The sequence below is a fragment of the Meles meles genome, chromosome Y (assembly GCF_922984935.1).
Source record: "Meles meles chromosome Y, mMelMel3.1 paternal haplotype, whole genome shotgun sequence".
Taxonomy (NCBI): domain Eukaryota; kingdom Metazoa; phylum Chordata; class Mammalia; order Carnivora; family Mustelidae; genus Meles; species Meles meles.
In genome coordinates, this window is record NC_060088.1 from 5,052,878 (window position 1) to 5,078,049 (window position 25,172).

At 49.1% G+C, this 25,172-nt stretch overlaps 1 pseudogene; it reads right to left on the reverse strand.

The window, feature by feature from the left end:
- Positions 1–18,817: 18,817 nt before the first annotated feature.
- On the reverse strand, positions 18,818–19,676 carry LOC123935820 (annotated as a pseudogene).
- Between the last annotated feature and the right edge of the window lie 5,496 nt (positions 19,677–25,172).

Here is a 25,172-nt window from a genome sequence, read left to right on the forward strand (position 1 = left end):
TCTCGAAAAACATCCCCATGGTGCAGTAATGGGAACATGTAAATACAAGTACCATGTCTTTCTCTTTCTTGCAAGCAAATGAGTCGTCCAAGAAAGCGTACTCATCCTTGAGCTCCCTGGAATGCAGTTTAAAAAACGCAAACACAAAGCAAGTGTCTCGGACCGTCCTGGCTTACTCAGCATCATCACAGGAGAATGACTGAAGCGTCCCATATGCATGAATTTTATCGAAAACAGAAGCCTTTAAGACATGTGCATTTTTAATTCCTATTCATTCATTTCTGTAAGGAAAAAACCCCATAAAATATATTTCCCATCCGTCTGCCCTGCAGCAGAACCTGGAGACTTTAATTCTCGTGCCCAACGACCCAGCGTCACCACCATGAACCTTCTGTGTGTTTAATCCTGTAACACAGACGTTGTCTTCCCGGCAGACCGGGCTGCAGTGGACTATTTGCCTTTACATTCAGGAGTCCCCAGATGCCTTGTTTGCTGACTTCCTGCTCTTATTTTTATAGCTTTCCTGCTTCCAGCTGCACTTTGGGTCTAGCAACTGCTGTGTTTTTGCAGCTGAATGGGACTGCAAGCCCATGTCACGTACCAACATTTTCTCTTTCACTGTTTATTTGAAACGCGGAACTGGGAGCCCTATAATTTACGGGGCAACCTCACCACACCCCTTCTTGGAAGTAAATCCCCAGGGAGACAGAGACAAAGTATAGGACCTTAGAGAATCCCACAGAAGATTTGTATGCCCAACACAGAAAGAGCATGGGGTCCTGCGATCTTTTGGCGGTGAGCACCAAGAGGAAGGATACATCTGAGCCTGAAGTTGGGGGTTGTGCGTAAGAACAGGGATGGGTTTTTTCCAGGAAGTGTCCTGGGTGGACCCATGTCCATTCCCAAGGTTTCTGTGCCACACTGCGGTATGTAACAGACAGAAGTAGTAATAGCTAGGAAAAATAAATGTCATCTTCACTCACATAAAGTTTGGAGGAAGCCATACGGGATAATATGTGGCCTCACAGAGACCCTGACTTCTTCCAGCTCTGCACCCCACCATGCCTCATAGGGTAAGGTGGCTGCTGGAGCGTAGCCATCACAGCACGTAGGATGCCTCACTCCTCACTGTATAAAGCTACTATCCGGAAGTAGACCTTTGACCAGAACTTAACCACACGCCACATCCCTTTGCAAGGGAAGCTAGGAAATACAGTGTCTTTGAAATGTGATGGGCATCTAGAGATTCTGTTACTAAAATTTGGGGGGAAAATTAAATATACATCAGATTAAGGATTATGTCTTTGAATCTGTGGCCTCGAAAAGACCTTGTAATAATTGTTCCCAGAAGTCTTGGCTCCACTTGGAATTTCCCAGGTTAGAAGTGATTTTGTAAAGGCACACTTTGCAAAAAATAATCGCATTTCTAATATTTTTAAATGCTATTTCATGCAGGAACAAAATGAATTAGAGGCCCATAAGTGGCCAGTTTTAGAACAGTTTCAAAAAGTGAACATTTATGTTTATGGCAAAATAGTAGATTGGGAAAAAGGAGATTGTCTCAGGGAGTTATTTGAAGTTTAAGAGTGGATTGAGGAACCATTGGCAGCCATGGGAATTCACCTGTGGGTATTCAACATTTGCATGAAGCTTTGGAAATGATGCTTGTTGATTGACTACAGAAAAGGGAATCTAGAGAAAACATTCCACAGTATGTTCTGAATTTCTGCATTTTTTTGTAAGTGAATGAGCTCCAGGGCCTCGAATGCAGAGGCTGGGCCGTCAGTAACCTTCCTGTCTCCCTCCCCGTGTCCTTCATGCTCCTTCGTCCTTCTGCGAACTACAGTACGTCCTTGGAGAGAAAGGCTTCTGGGTGGCTGAGATCTTTGTGAGTCTGTCTGGTGTTTTGTCTTCTGAAGTTGGTGGGGGGGATGGTATTTTATTTTGCTTTCTGTAGGAACTCAGGAGTCCACATGCTGGACGGGATGTCTTGTATCAAACGCCCTGAGCATTGTTTTCCTGTCTTCCCTGAATATGGAGGTGTGGCTGCCAGGAACATTGACAAAGGATGTCCACTTGGAAAGTCGACCACTCAAACTATGTCAGTTACTGGGAAATACTTAGAGAAGAGGTGTGCAATCATGGGAAACCGAATTTGAGTTCACTAATAGGGAGGACTGATGTCTGATGTCATCCCGGAGAGCATAGCATTTTACTCTCCCAGCTTCAATGTGTAGACCCCACATTTATTTTTAACTCTGGTACACAGACCTAGAGTTTATACATAGTGTGTGTATCCTGGAGAGAGTTGTTTGTGATTTCAGATCTGCTTACCTGCTCTGAAAACAGGTTTTGGATCTTAGTCCCCTACGCACTCGGTGGAAGGTGAACCTGTGAGTCTCGGACACATGTGTACATGAGCAGAGATCGAGTACGACGCATCGTGAATGCAGGGCAGGGCCTTTGTTGATCAGAGTGGGAAGAAAGACTTACATTTTGAAAGGAGAAAGATGTTTTTGATCTGAAGAGAAGCCAGAGTATTGAATGTCTTACATTTTCAGAACAAAGCAAACTATGGCTCACCTGTTCCCAACTGGGAACTCTTCCTGAGAGCAGAAGAGAAAGTTCCCTGTCTCTTTGGAATTCATCTTTGTAATGCATAGCACACCTGTACTCCATAATATTTGTTAAAGCCCACTGGAGCGCTAGGGAGTTGTGTGTCTGCTAAATTAGTGGGGAGGGTGAGGAGTAATAGCTAATGAATTAATTACTACCCAGTTAATTAACCCAGGATTAATTAGGAACTCTGCATTTTTATTGTTTTTACTTTACATTGATAGTTGTGAGTAATAACACTGCTCAGCCGAGAGAACCTGGTGATTTCAATACGTATCTTTCTTCATTTTTTATGATATTATCCTGTACAGGGTTTTTATTTTTTTCCCTCAATCATCTATTTTCATTTCAAAGTATTACTATAAAGATGTTGAATGAACAGAAGATGTAAGGACGGGTTACTGTGAACACCCGTATAAACACCACCAGTGCTGAACGCGTTACTGTTTTCTCTTATTTCCCTTCCTTCCTTTCCTTTCCCTCCTCCTTTCCTTCCTTCGTTCTTCCGCTAGTTCAGGGCGAGCTGAAGACATTATTCCAGCTTCTCTGTAAACGTTTCGGCATGCCTTTCCGAGAAGGACATAAAACACATGCACAAATCGTGGTCACCGCTAATGAAGCTGCTGATTGAAATGTCCCGTCTAACGTTGATGTTCACGTTTTCTCAACTGACCCACTGGTCGCCAGTGTGGCATTTGAGGGTTCCATATCCCGGAGAGCTTTAATCAGAAGTGTAGCGTTACTTGGAAGAGATCAGTATTTAGGATGCAGTTGGAATTACTTACGCTGTCCAGGGTCTGTGGCGTATCATAGTTCTCTGTCCTTTCAACCTAGGTTGGTGGTATTTACAGGCAGAGACCGGAGTGTTTCTTATCGGGGTGTGTGTGTGTGAGCATAAGAGTCTAGTGCACGAACACTGTACTTCAGATGCGTGACCCGATTCTCTCCTCTGTTTGCTTTCCCCTGCTGAGCCCACGAAGTCGGCTGGATGCCGAGCAACCAGTGACTGAGGCTTGACCCCAGGCTGCTGCCCCGGGCGGCCTGTCACCGCCGCTCGACACGTGCCGCTGCGGCAGAGCCTGCTGGGGGCAGGCTGTGGGGGAGCCAGGCTTCCTCGAAGCATTCTGGGGGACCAGCGCTCCTTTCTTGGTGGCCCTTATCGTGGAGGTGTCGGTAACAGGCCGATTCCACAGGCTGAGCGGGACAGATTAAAGGCTCTTCAGAGATGACCAATGACACTCACCTTCCTCGAGCAGTCCCGGGAAGGGCGACAGGAGGATTGCATGTCAGGAGCTCACAGCCCCGCAGGGATGTTCCATCCCCCCATGCGCTCCCTCTGTTGCCCCCTGTGCTGCCGGACTGCCGAGGGGCGGCCGTGGCACGTCAGCGCAGGGAGCCCCAGGCCCTCCTGTCCTCTCCTGCTCGCCAGGGGGACCTTCCTCCCGGTCTTCGATCTCTCGCTCCCTCCTTCCCCTTCGGAAGCTGCGTGGAGGAGAGGAAAGCGCTTGTGGTGCGGCCCTGCTAAGGAGCAGCTCCCTCACTCACGTGGCTCTCGGGGACCCGTGTGGACCGCGGGCCCTGCTCCAGGCTGACGGCTGTGGGCCCGGGTCCCTGAGCACGGCTAGAGCCAGCACAGGCCGTGTCTGCAGGAGGAGAACACAGGGCAAGGGGGAGTGGAATGACGAAGGTTCACCGTCCGACAGAAACACCCAGAATACTGAAACCTCCGTGTCTGATAAAGACACGTGATGGCGAATCTGGCAATTTGCTCCCATCGTGTGGCCAAAGTTTGCCATTTCGTTGGTCAGTCTGAGAGAGATGCGTCATCTGAGGGCTGTCACTGGTGATGGGAGTCATCGGATTCTGAACTCCTGGATTCTGGAGAACCAGCACAGTTTGAACCCTAAGCTCTGAGCTGAGGGACGACGTTGAGGCGCAGCCTCAGGAAGACCCCTGTTGTGTGTAGGAAGGTGGTGTGTGTTCACCTGCTGTCCGCTTCTGACTGTGACACGTCCGTATGGCGGAGGGTACGGTGTATCACAAGTACAGCTTCATCCATCAGGAGCGACGCACAGCTGTCCTCCAGCGCCAGAACACGCACCATGCCCCTCTAACAGCAACAGAGAAGGCGCAGGGCTCTGGCCATTTCTTCTCACCCAACGACAGCCTGGTGCGCAGGTAGCCTGGGGCCGTGTGCACAGGGATGGCTTGGGGACTTAGACCCTGTGGCCTTCCTGCACAGTGGCTCCCGGACTTCCATGCCTGGGGCTAAGGTGTCAGTGAAAAGAGAGACTGCAGGACAAAAGCATGCCCCTGGGGGTCTGGCCTCTGCCCTCAGCCCCTCCCGGCTACCTCCGCTTGGGAGGGGATCTGGAATGTGAGCATTTTCACCGAGTGCCACCGTCCTCAGCATCGCGGTCCGATAAGGAAGAGGGAGAGGGCTGCACGTTGGGTAGGCAGCTACTTTGGTGGGGAGCGCCTCAGGGATGCAGTTAGGGGGCCGTTCGTAACCCAAGCACACTGCCCTGTGACCGGAGAACGTCGCATGGGGCCGTGCAGTACGTACATAGTGTCTGGACGCAGAGACACTTTCAAGTGCAGGTGTTAGGGGGACGAACATGGTAGAAACTCGCTGTACAGTGAAGACCACTTTACAGCAAAGGATGGCATTTACGAGGCAACCTCCCTATAATGAACGTGAAGGATGTGCATTGTAACAGGGAGAAACCGCTAACTGGACCGGAAGGAACACCAAGGAGATGTGGGGAGATGAGTCGAAGACTTGACAGGCTGGCGGGGCGTGGGTTCCATGTGGCAGGGCAGGACAGGAAGCGCGTGTGCTGGGGAGCTTTCTGTGGGCGGACGGGGCGCAGCCACTGCGTGCCGGCCAAGGAGAAGAGGACCGGCCGCTTACATACAGGAAGGAGCAGACTGAAGGGAGGCTCTCGAGAGCCCTGCACATGGCTTTGGGTCCACAGATAGGAGTCAGACTTGCACTAACAAGCAAAACGAGAGAGAACCCGCAGAGATAGCCACACATTGTGTTTCCTGGCAACGCAGGAGAGTTGTGATGTGACCAGAAAGACACTTGGAAGGCAGGAACAGAGTGTGGGGAGAAGCCTCGTGCCGCCCGAGGGAAGGTCATCGGTGCCACTCAAGCCGACAGGTGACCGTGCAGCTGCTGGCCCCGAGCCTGCGGGAGCAGTCCGGGTGAGGGAGGGCCTGCAGGTCCGTGGTTGGGGGGGATTTAAGGGCCTGGGGGTTGGAAGGGAAGAAGAGAGGGGATGAATGCGCAGAGCTAGAGAGAACACCAGGACACAGCTTGGACACTGTCCGCACAAAGGAACGGGTTGCCGACAGAGTGTGGGGACAGTCCGAGGCCCGCAGTGAACCAAGAGCTTCAGTACGACGGGCAGGGACAGGCCACTGGAGGTCCGCACCGGAGGTGACTCCTAACATCAGGGACTCAGTGGCAGTTGATGAGACCCAGGAATCCGTGCGACGGCATTTAGAGAGCGGAGCTGTGGACAGAGACAGGACGCACAGAGCAAACACAGAAAAGTTGCATCACGGCCTGAAGAAGCAGAGAGCTGTGGCTTCTCCCCCGAAGTGCGGGTGTTGTGCCCACATGAGAAGACACACCAGAAACAGTCTGTGTAGACTTGTAGAGAAAGAGCCTGCAGCCGGTTTTCCAACCGTGTGACCGGAGTCATGCGTGCTGACCTCAGCCAGTCCTCTGGAATGCGCTGTTCTCGCCGCGGTCTTTCTCAGAAAGGTGCGGTCCGTTCCCAGCGGCGGGAGGTGTATCGTGGTCTGCAGAAGGACGTTTTTGCTTCAAGGGGCAGGATCCCACTGCTGGCGACTTTCAAGGTACTCCCTGTGCCCAGAACTCATTCCTCAGCAGGGATACCGGCATGGGCTAGGGAAATGGCATCATTTAAAAAATGTATGGGATTTAGGCATGTATGTTGACGGGAGGCAAAATTCACTCCAAGCTTGCAAGGCCCTCTCTCTTTTTTCCCCCAGTGGCATGTGTGAGGATTACAGTGCAGCTCGTTTTGCTACTGAAAGGTGCAGTCCTCAGTAGAGACTGTCTAATACTGTGGAGCGGATGCAGGAATGGGCGAGCTGTGAGCGCTTCTGGGGCAGAAGCCTGTGCCGTAGGGTGTGTTTCTGTGACGCAGAGAACAAAGCCAGCACCTCATCGTTTGCAGAAGCTTCGTAAACGGGGAGGGTGGACCCAAACGTGAGCTAAGTTCGTGCTCTCAGATATTTTTAGCTCCTGAGTACGTATCTCATGTCTCAACAACACCGGTGACGTGGGAAAGATGACTGAATCAGTTACTTGTCTCATCAGATGGAGGTCACTTCCCACCTTTGGCTTATGTTTGCTACCAGGGCATTCTTCGTCCTGACTGTGCAAACAGCGTGTGTGTTACAGACCCGTGACCCGTAAACTCTGCTGCCAACTTGCTTCAAGGCCACGTGGGAACACACGATGGACACAAGTCTGGATGAAAAGCTGTTCTTCAAAACATGAGCGGAGCTGAAAGGGAACAAGTGTCAGCTAAAGAGCTCCAGAATTTGGCAGAAAAAGAATCGGGCACATGAAGGCCTATGCCTCCGTTTTTGCTTTACCTTAAAGGAATGGAAAACGCAGGATTTCATTTATCTGGGCTCCTCGGCCTTCTCATCCATATAAAAAATAAGCTTAAGGGGCACCTGGGTGGCTCAGTCAGTGAAGTGTCTGCCTGTGGCCCAGCTCATGATCCCAGTGTCCTGGGATGGAGCCCTGCATTGGGCGCTCTGCTCAATGGGGCATCTGCTTCTCCCTCTGACTCTATCCCTCCCTGCTCTCCCACTCATGCTCTGTCTCTCAAATAAATAAGATCCTTAGAAAGAATAAGCTTGAAATGATGATCCAGAAAACCACTTCTGGTGCTAAAATTATATGATGCCATGCATTTGATGAATACTCTATCTTCACCGGCTTTCTGGGGAGAGGAGAATGGGTGGTATTGAGAAGACTGATCCGAGTGTAGCCTTGATCTCTGTTGAGCAAGGTGATCCATGGACACAAGTCCGAAACCTTTCCGTTCTCTCTAATCACCTGTGTACAACTGGCTGGACACAGAACCTTCCAGAATCTAAGTCACGCCCCCTTCCAGCAGGCTTTGCAAGCTGTTAGCATGGGTTCCCTTGGGCTGGGAAACAGTTTTGATTTAGAAACAAACGTAAATACTCAAGTTGGATATACCTCTAAACGTTTCATTCATCCACAATTCATATTTATCGACTACCCCTTCTGCCCCCAAAGATGGTGTTATTTGATCCTATACTCTTATAAAAGGCACTGGTCCACTAGGAAGGCAGGTTTCTATAAATCCAGAAGAAGGGCGAGCAACATGGTGAGCTCACCGACAGGCATGGAGAGAAAAACTATCCTGTTCCTGGGTCATGAGACGTTGACGTGAGCTTTGATCATTCAAAGGGAAGGGGAGCCTGGCGGGCACCTCTGTGTAGCTGCCCGTGGTCATACACACCCCAGCAGCAGCTGTCCGCTGGATCCGCCCGGCGTGGACTTTCTCGTAGCCATCTCAGAAGTTAGGCCTAGGACTCTGAAGTAGGTCTTAGGTGTGCGCACAGTGAGATGGACAGTTGTGTCGAGAGTACGCGTGCGTGTCTGCACACAGCTTGTGCACAGCAGAAGCACGCCGTGACTTTCTGCAAGTTCTGATTTTGGGACAGGCTCCAGGCAACCCCTCGTGCACTTGTGCACGAAAGGGATATGACGTGTCTGGTTGGCAGTTCTGGGCAGCGGGGAAACTTGCCGTGTCGTGTTCCCGACGAATTTCAAGGAGGTGGTTCCCAGATTGGGAGGAGCCTCGTGGAGTGGCCCAGACATCCGTCTGTTCTCGCCTGTCCTCGCCTGGCCTGCTTCTGCGACTTGCCCTGATGCCCACAGCCCGCCCCACCGTCCGTGGTGGCCACGGACACAGACGTGGCTCTGCCCAATGTTTTGTCAGGCGCTCACCGTTGTGTGCCGAAGTAGGCATGTGCTTTGGCTCCTCTCCCGGATTTTCCAGGGACTCGGCAGTCGTTCTGTATATGCGTCAGGTGGTCCCCGAGTACCGTCAGAATGAAGACCGTGCCCTCTCTTCGGAGTTTGTGTGGTCTGCGTGCCTGGCTCTCATCGATCAGCTTCAGCTGCCGTGTGGTCCCGCCCAGGAGCCGCGCGTGTGGGGAGGTGTGTGCCGGGAGCCTTTGCCGTGAGCTCTGTGCCTCTCGTCGGTTCCCACCACTGGAGACAGCTGCTGTTTGGCCGTGGGCAACTCTCTACACTTACTGCTGTCCTTTCCTCCCAGTACGCAGAGACTGGTGCTCTCTGGGTGCAGACGTGGTCCTTCTGGGTCACCTAAGACGGACGTGTCCCAGCAAGTTAACTGCCCAGCATCACTGGAGAAGGCAGAAAGAGTAATCACGTGGCGCTTAATGTACGTTTCAGAAACAAGTCTGCTTTTTTCTTTCCTTGGTAGAAAACAGGTTCCAAAGCATGCCAACATATGTATAGTTTCTGATGAGCTCTGGACCTTCATTCTTAAGGACACGTGATGTTAAAAGCCTGATAATCCCCACATACTGCCAACTGAAGTTGGTTATCCTAAATAAATCTAAAACGTAGAGCCTATTAAAATTTTGGACCAAGGCTCTTTCTCTGTAGTCCATATAAAGATGCTTTCTATTCCTGATTAACCTTGAGTTTTGGGAGCATCTGACATCAACTTTATGAGGAGTGAGGTCTTTGCCAAAAAAGTTGTATGTAATATACACACACATGGTACATGTCGTATGTTGACATGTGTATGTTTCACGGTTCCTTTTCTAGTCGTGTGATCTGACTTTAACTCCTATGACCTTTACTCACTGCTCCTCTGAACAACGGAAAAGCCGACGATACACAGAGGCTTTGGGACTCAGCAAAATGCGAGAGATGCTCATTGGTTTAATTCCTGTCTGTTGATCTGCGTATGTACGTGTGGCATTTCTGGGGCACTTCTGAATATGGAGTATATCGAGAAGACACACGCACCATCAGGGACAGGGACACAGCCACATGTTAACGTCGGCTGGACAGCTACGTAGGGATTCGGCGTTCTGTAATGAGTATGAACTTGAGTCAGAGCTCGCAGCAGAGGTTACTAAATACTGCCCCGTTATTGAAGAACTACAGTACACTCTTTCCGAATGTGTGAATCCAGAGTCGGTCCAGACTTTGTCATCGTTTTCCCTGGGTTTTCTTCACATAAATGTGTTTCTTTGTTCACCCAGGCAGTCGGGAAACCAAACTGGGGAGCGGCCAGAGGAAAGAGCGAGGTGAAAAGACGGTATCACACTGTTTTCCTAAGAAAAGGCAGGGCCTAAACCCACCTGTAGACATGAATGAAATCACTGTGGTTTCAGAAGGCTTTTTCTCAGTAAATGGCAGCTTTGTTTGTTTTCTGTTTGAGCTGTGTTTCATGCTTGTGGAGCTGGGAGCTGTGCTTTTCCTCGCATGCCTGATACTCCTGCTGTTCGTAAAGGGGTCCAAGGGAGTCACAGAACCTTACGCATTCCTGTCTCCAGAGGGCCCGGGCTTTCTCTTCGAGGCTGCCTTCAGGAGGTGGGAGCTTTGTCCGTCTTTATGCCCTGGCTCTGAGCGAAGGCCTTCCAGACAGCTGCTGCGTGCGGCAAGAGGGAGGATGCCTTTTATTCCGCTGGGGAGCAAAGAGCAAAGGCAGACAGAGGGCCCCGAGAGCCGCGGGGGCTTGAGACAAGGCACTGGAAGGCGGAGGTCGCCTGCTTCTGTTTAACGAGCTGCTGCGCGTTTGCAGCCGGCCTTGTCGGAGCCCAGGCCCTCATCACAGCCTCTTGGGTCAGGTGTAAAAGGGACAGGACAGTCCCACGTAGCTGATCACTCAGGCCGGTTTGATCCGTGCGATCATCCTGCGTTCCCCGTGGAGTGTGCGAGGCCCCGCACGGGCGAACGAGAGGACGCGAGCGGAGCTGACCTTACTGCGGCACAGGTGCGGGCCGACCTTCACGGGAGGGCAGGAAAAAAAAGAAAAGTTGGGTCTGGTCTGGCATTGTCTTGGTTGAATGTGTTGTGTTCCAGAAAGTACCGCAGGACCATAAATAGTGACCCGTCGCAGCGCGGTAGTTTTCTCCTGGTCCTGGAAGAGCCTCTGAGGGAACGGGAAACCTCTGTCTGTCTTTCTTGCCCCTCCGCTGGACCTGCAGTGGGCCGGCGAGCACGTCTGGACCATCGCTCGGCCACCACCACCTGTTTTGGGAACCACGTTTGGTGGGAAGACGGCCGTGGCCGCTTGAGGACACGTTCGTGGCTGTGTTTGCCACCCGACGGCAGAGTTGAGTTCTTGGGATACTCGTCGGCCCAGTGTTTAGCCGAAGATACTGGTTATGTGGTTCTCTGCAGTAGAGTTCGCGTAGCACCTGGAGACCCTCATGTGCTCCGGCTTCCCCTTTCACCCACTCTTCTCGCCAGTTTGACCTGGGCGCATCTCACCTGGTCCTTCTTCACCGGAATGTCTTTACTAGGCACTGTGTCCGTACGGTCCTTGAAGTGTGGCTGCCCAGGCCAGGGGACTTGAGTTTTGGATTTTATTTTATTTTATTTTAAAGATTTTATTTATTTATTTGACAGAGAGAGAGAAATCAAGTAGCAGAGAGAGGGGGGAAAGCAGGCTCCCTGCTGAGCAGAGAGCCCGACACGGGGCTCGATCCCAGGACCCTGAGATCATGACCTGAGCTGAAGGCAGAGGCTTAACCGCTGAGCCACCCAGACACCCCTTGGTTTTTATTTTTAATGAATTTAAATGTCAATAGTTCCATATGTCGATTGGCCCCTCGGTTGGGCGCATCAGCGGGTGCTGTGCCTGCTTCGCCCCCGGGGAGCTCGGCGGGCCGGCGGAGTCTGCTCCCGCGCGGTGTTGTGTTGTGAAGCGTGACAGACACTGTCTCCCTTTGTTTCTTTTTTTAAAGATTTCATTTATGTAAGAGAAAGACCACGAGAGACAGAGCATGAGCAAGCAAACTCCCTCCTGCGCAGGGAGCCTGATGCCCCGCTCGATCCCTGAGACCGTGACCTAAGCCCAAGGCGGATGCTCAACCGACGGAGCCCCCCACGCACCCCGTTCTTACCTTTCTTGTGAAAAGATCGAGCGCTGAGCTGTTTTATTACTTTCTCCGCTCTCTTCGTAGTTCCCACCCTCTCCATTATTACCGTCCTTCTATCTTGTTGACTCATTTCCCAGACTGTGTTTGCTTAACTGCTTGCTTTCAGTTCTTGACACGAGAACCTTTAGCAGTCATTTTCCTAATAGATGCCTCTTAGGTTCAAGTTTTCTGTGTCCTTGTCTTTGATCCTATCCATTAGAGCGGCGTGCATTTCACCTGTCTTAATTGTCTTGCTTGGGGTTGACCGGTCTTTCTGATTCAGAAAATTTGTGTCTTTCATCAAACCCCAGGAAGAAAAATGTGCTTGTGTTCCATTGAATATATGTCGGACCTCATCCCTCAGTCAGTGACATCTAAACATTGTATCTCGTTTTCCATTCTTCTTTACCTCTCGCACCCCTGGTGGTTTACTTCTGTACATCTGCGTTACACTGGCCTTGTCTTCAGGGCTCTCCGTCTGTTTGTAATCCTGCCATTGATGTTTGAAATGTCAACCACCTTTTTTTTTGTTTTCTCTTCCGTTTTTAAAACTCTCCTTGGTATTTTCCTCAAAAATCTACCTGGCCATTTTCATCTTGTTCCTTGCACATTTGTTGATTCCTTCTGTTTTTTAAAAAAATATATTTAATATATACTTAATTCATATTCTGCTTTGATTGTCTCCATGTCTGGTATCTTTGGGGGTTAAATCCTCCTGTTTGATTCCAGTGAGGGTCACACATGGTGGGTGGAAATCATTCATTTTATGATTTTTTGTTATGCTTCTTTTTTTACTTGAAACTACCTCTGTGGGATTTTTGTGAGGCTTGTGTGGGGGGCACCTCCCGCCAGGAGAATTTATCTTTGCTGCTGATGCCTTGGAACATTTCAGGGCGGAAGACTTCTTGCAACAGAATGTCTTCTTGGTGCTTCTCTGGCCACTCGGGGAGTTTCCTGGCCATTCCTGCCTGAGGTCCGCTTGTTTGTTTTTAATACCTGAAGTCTCCACGCACTGTTTTTTGATGGTTTGTATATCTGTTTGGGATTTTCCTGGAGGGTGTGTTTTTATTGTAACCCTTGTTGTTGACCTCCGTGCAGACCCAGAGAGCCGCTCCTCTCACTGAGGAAGAAGCCACACATACGAGGTAGGCGTGCGGGGTGACACGATGCTCCCTGTCCTGGACGAGACTCAGTTCCTTTCTCCTGCAGTGTAAGAAGACAGATGTGTGAGGACGTTGTGCTGATCTCAGAGAAGCCCAAAGTCTGCCCTCTCAAGCACCCCCCGGCACCCACACATGCTTTTATAATCACCTGGAACGTGTGAGCCCAGCAGATTTGGTTTGCTGAATGCATGCGTCGGTGACGTAAGCAATTCGTTCAAACTGTATGAGCCCCTGTGTCCTGAATAAGTGGCTCGTGGTGAAATTGTTCCTAAGTTTCCCAGTACCTGGAAAGCACGGAATAGGGCACGAGTGGTTTCCTGGGGGGGCAGATATATGTCATAAAAGTGGCTTTATGCCTGCGGACTGAGAATCTGTTGGTAAACTGTATCTGCTTGATGGAAGGATCGGATGCCCAGACAGAAACACTTGTGTTCTTTTTAGAGACCTGCTTCAGAGCACGGCCCAGCATCCACACCACTATCAAATGCTGGTCCTGTGTGTCTGGGACATGTTCAAAACCCGCCACCCTGACCGTTTTCCTCTAGTCAGATGGCATCGGGTTTGCCCACCCAAAGATGACTTTGCTTCTCTGTACAAAAGCAGGTTGTCTTAAACGTTAATTTGGGGCACTGAAAATTTTTTATCACTCTCAAGCTTAGGTATCACATAATTATCTTTCTGTTTGCGTACTTCAAGCCAGGAGATGGATGGATGGATGGCATCTTACCAAACAGCCCACATGTCTGGGGAAATCTTGTTTTCCTATTAAGCTCTCAATTTGAGTCACGAAATTGATGTACCTGGTCTGGGGAAATTTGCTCGAGTACAAATGTAGCACATTTGTACTTGTATGTGAATCGATGAACGTCTGTTTCCGTCTTTTCTTTGCATTTTTGACGAAAGCTAATTTACAGACCGTAGACTCATCAGACGATGTTAGGTGTCTGTGTCGTTCCTTTCTCTGTCCTGAGCTCCAGCTGACTGGCGGACGGACACACTGAGCAAGGCTGGGTGGGAGCTCACCCGTCGGATCCTTTGCCTCAGAGTTCCCAGCTTGGACACCAAGACTCACTACTTTTAACAAGGCCCCCAAGTGTTTCTTCCCGTCAGGCAAGTCACTGAAACACTATTTTAGGAAATTCACTCCGCGTTAACCACACACCCCATTTACAAAATGACCTCAGTGCTTGTGGAAATAATTTTTTTCCCATTAAGCACCAAAGTCAAGTTAGGAGCTAAATATATTTGGCCTTTGAAAAGTTGCAAATTCTCAAAGAATATCAATTCATAAACAATCTTTTCATCTGTATATATAATGTTGAAACTTGTGTTTTTTGTTGGTTCTCTCTCACCTTTTTTTTTTTTTTTTTAAGATTTATTTATTTCAGAAAGAGAAAGAGACTGTGTGTGAGTGGAGGCTGGGGAGAGGGAGGAGGGAAAGCCAACTGCCCGCTAAGTGCAGAGCCCTATTTGGGGCTCCATCAATGGCCCCTGAGATCACGACCTCAGCCAAAACCCAGAGTCAGACACTTAACCAGCTGAGCCATTCAGGCACCCCTCAGTCACCTGTTTTTAAGCTCTAACCCACGTGGGACAAGAAAAGCACCTTACTAATTAAAACCTTGTTCTCCTCATAAAGCACATTATTGCCTGACTTCCAGGTCTCTGTGACCTTGCTGTTTCTGAGACACAGACATCTGGGCACACACGGGGAGGAAGTAACAGCTCAGGTCTGAGGCTCTCTGTGTTCCTCGGCTCGCTGTCCCCCGAGTCACTGGCCGGTTGAGTGACTAGGGGCAACACATGCAAGCTCTCGGAGTCTCATTTCCCTCTTCCGTGAACTGAAGGGAATGATCCGTCGGCTCGCCGTGGGGTGACGCTCAGTGAGATGATTGACGTAAACGCTCTCGTGCTGTTTAACCTTCAAGAGATGACGCGGTCTCTTGCTGTGATGGTGAATGCTGCTCTGGTTTTCATGTCGACGAGCATCACTGTTATCATTAGAAGACGTGGCAGGTGTCTGTGACGATGGCAGGAGGGGGTCGTGTCTGAAGGTACATACAGCTCCACACTGTGTCGCTGGGACTTGCGCACAGAGTGGTGGAGGGGACAGCAGAGAGACGCACTGATGACACTGGGACCCTTGAAACACCTTCTGTCTCCCCAGTGGGAACATCGTGTTCTAGCCCAGGGCTGTGCGTGTCAGGTCCCAGCAGAGATCCAGGAATTCATAAACGTTGTCAACTGGTTTTACTGACTTTCTGTTTGAAGGTACATAAAAAGGTAATGACACAAAAACCTGGAAAATGGGGCGCCTGGGTGGCTCAGTGGGTTAAAGCCTCTGCCTTTGGCTCCGGTCATGATCCCGGGGTCCTGGGATCGAGCCCTGCATCAGGCTCTCTGCTTGGCAGGGAGCCTGCTTCCTCCTCTCTCTCTGCCTGCCTCTCTCCCTACTTGTGATCTCTGTCTGTCAAATAAATAAATAAAATCTTAAAAAAAAACCCATGGATAATGAATAGGTATATTCTTAAAGTGGTTATGTGTGGTAAGATTCTATCTAAAAATGCATGAGAAAACACTACAGTCCTGATTCTGGGTAGAGCAGATAGTATGACAGCAAAATAACTGAACTGTTTTTTTTTTAATGCCAAAGGTAAAAATAAATAGAAAAAGTGTCAAAGGTAAATAAGTGGCAAAAAATAGTTTGATACACACATGTAAAAATGAAATACAAACACATCGGTACTCTTTTTTTGGACAAAAATTAGAATATTTAAGTGAACTCAAAAAGATTTATATGGGGAAGTTCACTGCTTAGTTTTTCATTTTTTGGGAGGGAAAACTCAAACATCTATCGATAGATAATGGTAAGTGTGGAGTAGACCTGCAACATGGGATACAATAAGTATAACATTTAAAAGTAATTCACTATACATGTGAAAAGGTATCAGTCAACAGCATAATAAAAACCAAGTTGTAGGAGAAAATTAACTCTGTACCATTCATGCTCACTAAAGATGCACAGAGCACTGTACTCAGGAGGAAATTCCGCCCCCCCCTTTTTTTTAAAGATTGTATTTATTTGACAGGCAGAGATCACAGGTAGACCGACAGGCACGCAGAGAGAGAGAGGGAAGCAGGCTTCCCGCTGAGCAGAGAGCCCGATGCAAGGCTTGATCCCAGGACGCTAAGATCATATCCTGAGCCGAAGGCAGAGACTTAACCCACTAAGCCGCCCAGGAGCCCCACCTTATTTTTTTTTTTTTATAGATTTTATTTATTGATTTGTCAGCATGAGCAGCAGGCAGAGCGAGAAATAGACTCCCTGCTGAGCAGGAAACCTGCTCCCAGGACTCCGGGATCATGACCTGAGTCAAGAACAGATGCTTAACCGACTGAGCTACCTAGGCGTCCCTCGAACTTCCTTTAGAAGAAGAGTCTGCCTATGCATCACATTCTTTTTTTTTTTTTTTAAGACTTCATTTATTAATTTATTTGAGAGAGAGATCGACTGGGGAGGGACAGGAGAAGGAGAAACAGACTCCCCACTCAGCACGGGGCTCAGTGCAGAGCTCTATCCCAGGACCCTGAGATCATGACCCGAGCTGAAGTCAGATGCTTAACCCAGGCACCGGTATGCATCAGATTCTTGGTGGTCGTTACAAGGAGCAAGAGGAGAGGGGATGGATAAAATGTGGTCATGGGTGACTTCATCTTTATGTGAAATGTTTCATGCTCTCTTTAAATGCCTGAACCAGAGCAAAAGTGACCTCTGTTGTTAATTCTGGGTGATGGAGGTATGGACATTATTTAAATATGTTTTATACCCTGTCTTCTTTTATTAGAAATAATAAAGCAAACCTTCAACAAATTAAAAGTAGACTCCCAAAAGATGATGTCGCTCTTTAGAGAAAAGTACTGCTGCATTCCAAGCGGAAATGTTTCTGCTGTGTTTGGAAAATTAGACTTTTTTTTTTTTTTTTTAGTCTGCAGAAAGACCCATCTTCTCATTCCCAGGTCTTGTAATATAATCAGATCACAGCCAGTTAAATCTTATCTGTGATTTTTTCTCTGAACGAACGGAAGTCTCAGAAATTTCATGGCATATCGATCACCAGCATGAGGTCCTGAGGTTCTTTCTCGACTCCAGCGGCTTCCAAGGGTTGCAGTGGGTGTCTTCCTCTGTTTGATGTACTTTGTAGATCGTGGCGCAAGGTGTTTGGGTGAGGGCAGAAAATAGTGGGGCATCTGGGAATAGAACTTTCCATCGTATTCCCTCACGATTTTCAGGGAGAAGTAGGCAGTATTATTCCTGTACAAAATATCTCTCTTCCCAGCTACTCACAGCAGTACGCCTTGAGTAGTGAGAAAGGAGGAGCGAAACTTTACCAAAGCTAGTATAATGAAAAATTAAAGCAGAAGAAGCATCTTTTAAATTCGCTCTGTTTTGAGATACTGCATATTGTCATATGATGACATTGTTTCCTGGATAATTCTTTGGTTTCCATATGATGACATTGTTTCCTGGATAATTCTTTGGTTTCCATAATCTTTTTTTTTTTTAAGATTTATTTATTTACTTATTTATTTGACAGAGAGAGAGAGATCACAAGTAGGCAGAGAGTCAGGCAGAGAGGGGGGGAAGCAGGCTCCCCGCTGAACAGAGAGCCCGATGTGGAGCTCGATCCCAGGACCCTGAGATCATAACCTGAGCCGAAGGCAGAGGCTTTAACCCACTGAGCCACCCAGGCGTCCCCACATTGACTTTATTTTTTTTTAAAGATTTTATTTTTATTTATTTATTTGACACGGAGAGAGAGAGAGATCTCAGGTAGGCAGAGAGAGAGGGAGAAGCAGGCTCCCCGCTGAGCAGAGAGCCCGATGCGGGGCTCATCCCAGGACCCTGAGATCATGACCTGAGCTGAAGGCAGAGGCTTTAACCCACTGAGCCACCCAGGCGTCCCCGCATTGACTTTTTTTTTTTTAAGATTTTATTTTTATTTATTTATTTGACAGAGAGAGAGAGAGAGAGAGATCTCAGGTAGGCAGAGAGGCAGGCAGAGAGAGAGGGAGAAGCAGGCTCCATGCTGAGCAGAGAGCCTGCTGCGAGGCTTGATCTTGATCCCGGGACCCTGACACAATGACCTGAGCCGAAGGCAGAGGCTTTAACCCACTGAGCCATCAGGCGCCCCCATAACCATCTTTTAATTAGGTAGGATGATCACTGTCAATACATAGTCTGCAAAACAAACTAGATTCTTGTGCTCACTTATACTTCCGGTATTTTTTTAAGTTTTCATTTTAACTCCAGTTAGTTAACGTACCGTGTAGTATTAGTTTAATACGTACAATGTAGTGATTCAGCACTTCATACATCACTCGCTGCTTGTCACGACGAGCGTCTTCCTTCATCCCCGTCGCCTGTTTCACCTGTCCCCCTTCCCCTTTGGTGACCGTACGTGTGTTCTCTGGAGGCAAGAGTCAGCTTCTTGGTTCCCCTCTCTCGTCTCTTTCCCCTTTGCTCATTCATTTCTTAAATTGCACACGTGAGGGAAATCATCTGGTATTGGCCCTCTCTGTCTTGTTTTGCTTAGCGTTACCCTTGCTCCATCTTGCAGTTGCCAAGATCTCCCTCTTAATTTTATGGCTGAGTAGTTGTCCATTGTGTATATCCCAGACTTTCTTCATCTGGTCATCAGTTGGCACACGCTTGGGCCATTTTAGATAATGCTGCTCTAAACATTGGGGTGCACGTATCCCTTTGAGCATTTTTGTATTCTTTGGGTAAATACCCAGTAGCATGATTGCCAAATTGTAGGGTAGTATTTCTTTTTTCTTTTTTTTCTTTTTCTTTTTCTTTTTTTTTCCATTTGAGAGTCGTCCTTTATTAACTGGCCCGATTACAAAAATAATCATGGTAGATAGCTTAGTTCATTCTTCGAGTAAGCCTATTGATCTGGTCTTCCCTGTTGCCAGCATCTCCACCTTCCACAAAATGGGTGGTCTTTTTCTTCATTCCCCCTCGTGGAGAAGATAATTTGAAGGGCCATCAAAAGTTGTTTGCCTCCTTGAAACGTTTTCCAACAGTAGAGATCTCGTGAGTCAGATCCTCCGTGCAGATGATGCCTTATTTACCAAGAGATCAGGCAACCAATGTGTTATCTGTCAGGGCAATTCGCTTCTTGTTGATTTTGCCATGACCACGCTTGTAGATCAGTTCATTCACTGACTTCAGGTTGGGGTACCCCCATGATATATATGGTTCCACAATCCTTAACATGTTAAGTAAAGCCTTGTTGGGCTAAACAAAGGTGCCATTGAAGATTTGACGAAGGCGAAGACGCTGCAACGCCTTTCGAACCTTTGGGCTCACACCATTGATACCTCTGATCCTGATGACAAATGCCAACTTGGGTTCCGCAGGTACGTAGAAGTTGCCAGCTTTTCTTGCCATCCTCGCCATTCAAATCTCAATTCTGTACGTCTGTCTATATTCCTTGTGGCAATGCTTAGCTTTTTCATAGATAAGCTTCCTCCTTGCCTTTCGAAGCATCTTTTGAGCAAACTTTTCCTCAGACGCTTGATCTTCAGGTCTGCGAAGTTCCTTCGCTTCTTTTTAAGGGTTTCTGGCACAGCAGGAACCTTCTTTTTCTTCTCTTCTGCACACCCCATGGTTCCAGCCGGGAAAAGAGCTGTAGGGCAGTATTTCTATTTTTAACCTTCTGAAGAACCTCCTTGCTGTTTTCCACAGCGATTGTACCCGTTTGCGTTCCCACCCACAGTGCAAGAATGCTCTTTTTTCTTCACGTCCTCACCTACATTTGTTGTTTCTTCTGTTTTCGATCTTAGCCGTCCTGACAGGTGTGAGGTGGTATCTCATTGTGGTGTTGAGTTGTGTTTTCCCTCATCATGAGAGATGTGGAGCCTCTTTTCATGTGCCTGCCATCTGTCATCTTCGGAGAAATGTGTATGCATGTCTTCTGCCCATTTTTTACTTATCCAGTTTGGGTTTTGGGTGTTGAGTTTTATAAGGCCTTTATATAGGATACTAACCCTTCATCAGATATGTCATTTGCCGAGACCTTCTCCCATTCCATAGGTTTAAAAAGCAGAAGCTTTTTATTTTGATGGAGTCCCAGTAGTTTATTTCTCGTTTTGCTTCCTTTGCCTCAGGAGACATACCTGGAAAAAGTTGCTACGGCCAATGTCAAAGATATTACTGCTTGTCTTCTCCTCTAGGATTTTTATGGTTTTGCTTTTCACATCTGGGCCTTTAGTCCATTTTGAGTTTATTTCTGTGTGTGGTGTAAAAAAAAAGTGGTCCAGCTTCATTCTTCTGCATGGGGCTGCCCAGTTTTCCCAACACCACTTATTGAAGAGACTGTCTTTTTCCCACTGGATATTCTTTCCTGCTTTGTCAAAGATGAGTTGACCGTAGAGTTGTGGGCTTATTTCTGGGGTTTCTCTTTGCTCCATTGGCCTGGGTGTCTGTTTCGTGTTGGTGCCGTACTGTTGTGATCACCACCGCTGTGTGATGCAGCCAGATTCGTGATGCCTCTAGCTTTGCTTCTCTTTTTCAAGACTGCTTTGTCCACTCAGGGTCTTTTATGCTTCCTTACAAATTTTAGGATTGTTTGTCCCAGCGCTGTGAAAAGTGCCGATGGTGTTTTGACGGGGATTGCATTAAACGTCTAGATTTCTTTGGGTGGCATGGACTTTTTAACAAGATTTGTTCCTCCAGTCTGTGAGCATAGAACGTCTTTCCAGTCCTTTGTGACTTCCTCAGCTTCTTCCTTCACTGTTTTACAGTTTTCAGGGTATAAGTCACATCTTTGAAGAGGTTTATTCCTAGGTATCTTATTTTGGGTGCAATTATCAATGCGATTTTTGTCTAAATTGCTCTTTCTGCTGTTCATTATTGGTGTCCAGAAATGGCACTTTTTTCAGTGGTAATTCACATTTAATATACAAGGCTATTTGATTTCTTTGATTCTTGCTTCTGAATCTCTTCCTGAATGACTTAACGGCATGTCTACTTCCTCATGTTACAGTTGCAGCAGTTAGCTGGAACCCCCCGTTACGGCAGACCCGTTGGCCCCAGCACTGTGAGCCAGGCGTGCGTGACCCTTGGTCACACGTGCCTGCTGGGATGAGCACCTGCTCCAGCTTCGTGTGTGAGGGGAGGGGTCACGTCCAGTTACTTATTCTAGACCAGTACTTAGGACAGTAACTAACCCATGGCAGGGCATCAGTATGCAAATGTGAAATGTGAGTTGATTTCATAAGCAAATGTGAAATAAACAGCTTGAGTGACCTTCAGTTTGTTTCCAAAGATGAAGAGTCACTTAAGGTTTCTCTCCCTCTCTGGTTTTGTCTTGCCCGAGGGGAGGGGTGGGAGAATGGGGTGATGGGGGATGGACATCGGGGAGGGTATGTGTTATAATGAGCACTGGATAAGACCGCTGAGTCTCAGATTTGTACCCCTGAAACAAATAATACATTATATGTTGATTAATTGAATTTTAATTCAAAAAATTAGCGAGCTTGAGAGGAGAATTGGAAACCACCATTCAAGCCATGGTCAAATAACTCGAGACATGAAGACTTGGGTGAATTTGGGTATGGGAGATACAAAGGGCTAGTAAAAAGCATGTTTTTCAGTTTTTACTCTAAAAATTTTTAAACACAAAAGTTAAGGAGGAAGTAAAGAGCTACAGGAAATCACCACTCAGCTTTGAAACCGCATGTGCTCTTGGCCAGTTTTGTCCCATCAGTACGTCCTGTCCCTCCATGTTGATTACTTCGAAGCCGACTGCATGTTACATTTCAGTGTCTGTCTCTAGAATATCGGAATTGTCTATTAAGAGTCCGGTGAATGTGTGACTTTGGAGAGTAGGCGAGGCTGTTTTGTGAGGGACACAGGTTGACGTGATCAACACACAACAGCGCAGCCCAGACAGAGTGTGCGTGGAGTGAAAAGGTCAACCAGACAGAGGCCGTGCTTCACCTTGATGAGGGACAGCGTACATGGCTGACTGCGCTTTCCCTTTGAACGCTCGTTCCCCCAGGAGATGCCTTCCGGACTGCAGCCTTCGCATACCGCTGTGGCCTCTTTCTCAACACAGTATTTTCCAGCTGCCACAGTGACACTTAACAGAAACCTTATTCTGTCATTTTCTGTTTGTGACAAGTAGAGGTCTGAGATTAGAATAGGGTAAGAGATCCGGTGACCAAGTGACCTGCTTGTCCAGGACAAGTTCAGGTTTTGCTCTTTGTCCGAGACTAATGCCCGAGTGTAGACCCTTTCTGATTCATGAGCAGGCTTGAGGCTTCCAATACCTCATGACCTGAGCCAAAGACAGATGCTTAATGACTGAGCCACCCAGGCGCCCCAAGAGGGAAACTTTTTAATACAGAATTTTTCATGTGATTTTTTAACCAGAACTAATTATTTTCCATCGCTATCCCTCTAACAGCAAAAAAATAACATAATGAAAACAGAGTTGTACTTATAAGCAACATATAGTGAAAAGTCTTTGGAGCGCAGGAAGGCTACACTTTTACTCTTCTGTGTCATAAACGTTTTGGAGAACTTGCTCATTTTTTCCTGTTGTCTTGTGCCTCGTTTTTCATGTTCTCCTTCTGAGCAATGACTGGTAAGACAGTAGCTAATAGGATGGAGAATTTAGATGAATTTTCTACTGAATAAAACAGGTGATTGAAATACATTTGGTTCCCCCAGAAAGAATCAGGAAAATTGTTAGTTTCACCCCTTTAGCAGAAAATCGTACAATTAGAATCCTCTTCCTCCCAGATGAGCCCTCAGCTCTGAGCATGGTAGGTTGGGTTTGTGAAATTCAACAGAAAAACTGAATCTTGCGGGGTGCCTTAATCAGTTGAGGCTGTGGTCCGTGTGGAGCCGCGGTCCTGGGACAGAAGTTCAGGCAGTAAAACGGTTCAGTGAGCTGTGTGGGAGTCGGTTGGAGTTGGACCTGGGGAACCGATCGTGGTCGGACCCAGCCACTTCTTCCGTCAGGAAAGGGAGTGTGTGCTCTGTCGGAAGGCGATCGAATGAGGCAGACCCTTCACAGTCGAACGAGACTGGGACACGCAGCAGGGTCCCGGGCGCTGTCCGGAGGTGCGTCCCAGTGCGGACGCCCCGAGGACGTGTCTGCGGGACTGCACTGAGCCCAGAGATACAGTGTGACCATGACTGCGAGAGGACAGCGACTCAAGGGTGGTTAAAGTCACGTGTCGGTATCTTAAATACACGACTGTGAATGGGTTCGGCAGAGTGTCCTTCCTCCCCAAGGTCGCGTGGCCAGTCAGTGAACTAGCAAGGACTAGAAGTAATTTCTTACAGATTCCGGAGAATATTCTGGATACCACCCTCTCCCTTCTTTTCCTGTTTCTGTTGGTTGAAACGAGCAACGGAAACAGCCATCTGCTCACGCACGCGGGAAGCATCGTGGAAAACGCGGGAGCACGGTTCGGGCACGCGGGCGGCACTGCGGTGCCGCACCCCGCGCCGCATCACAAAGGGGGCGACTCCTCCGGCTCAGCACCGCGGGACGGTCCCCGCAAACGTCCGGACTTGCTCCTCAGGGTCCCGGTGGAGATTGGTGAAAACACACGTGTCGTGTGTTTGACTCTTGCACTCTTCTCACCGTTGGTGTAAAGACGCGAAACCTTTGCCGGCGCACCGTTTCCCTCACCGTCTTGCCCACGGGCACGGACGCCTCGTACGCCGCTACCCCTGGTGCTCGTGGCTGGCGTGGCGTCGTCTGGAAGAACTGTGGGGTCCCAGCAGTCCCCCGCGCCCGAGTCCAGAGGAGCGTGCGCTGCAGAGGTCCATTCGCCGTCCCTTCCGGGCCGGGCCGGGCCGCTTCTCCCGTCTCCGTGTTGGGGCCTTTCTGTCGCTGCGAGGAAGCTCACGAGCGTGGCCGTTCAGCTGGGGGAGGTCCAGCCGGCTGCAGGCCGCTCCCCGCACTTCTGCTCGGGGTCACTCGTCACTCCCCGTTTTTCCACCACGGGAGGTTCGCGCAAAGGGAACGTGGCAGCTGGAATCTGGCTCCTGGTCCACGGCCTCCAGGTGGGGGATTGGGGCCCCAGCACTCTCCCGGCCACTCAGGCACGTGAAGGCAGAGTTTTCTGCCGCGAAGAGAAGCAAAAGACAGACATGTAAGGAGGTGTAGGAGGTGACCGGGACTGAAGAACTGTAAGACGTAGGGAGGTTTCGCTGCACGGCAGGCACTCGGTCGCTCGCACACGTGCGGGGCCTCGTAGCTGAGAGGGTCCCCAGCCGGCAGCCAGAGAGACGGTGGGGCCGCGCCGCACGTCCATGTGGGCCAGTGTTCTCCCGAGAAGCAGCGTGAACTTGAAGGTGATTCTCTCCCAGGGTCTCCAGGAGGAGCCTGGGGACTGTGCGGCCTCAGTGACTGTGTTCAGGTACCAGTTCTGAGACTTAACCTGTTCCAGCGTCACTGGTACAGGAAAGCGTTCCTCATAGAGCCCCGTAGGCTTCTCTTCCCAGCCGGCACGAAACGTGCAGTCCACACTGGGATCCTGGGAATACGCAGCCCACACTGGGATCCTGGAAGTGCGCAGCCCACACTGGAATCCTGGAATTGTGCAGTCCATACTGGGATCCTGGGAATGCGCAGCCCACACTGGGATCCTGGAAGTGCGCAGCCCACACTGGGATCCTGGAATTATGCAGTCCACACCAGGATCCTGAGAATGCGCAGTCCACACTGGGATCCTGGAAGTGCGCAGCCCACACTGGGATCCTGGAATTGTGCAGTCCATACTGGGATCCTGGGAATGCGCAGCCCACACTGGGATCCTGGGAATACGCAGCCCACACTGGAATCCTGGAATTGTGCAGTCCATACTGAGATCCTGGAAGTGCGCAGCCCACACTGGGATCCTGGAAGTGCGCAGCCCACACTGGAATCCTGGAATTGTGCAGTCCACACCGGGATCCTGGGAATGCACAGCCCACACCGGGATCCTGGGAATGCGCAGTCCACACTGGGATCCTGGGAATGCGCAGCCCACACTGGGATCGGCCTTGTTGCCTCTCCCATCTCCCCTCCCCTTTGTGGCTGCCTTTAGGAGACGGAGCCAGCCATCCTCTCCTCGGTGGGTGCACCTTCCTGGTTCCTGCCGCACCCCTCC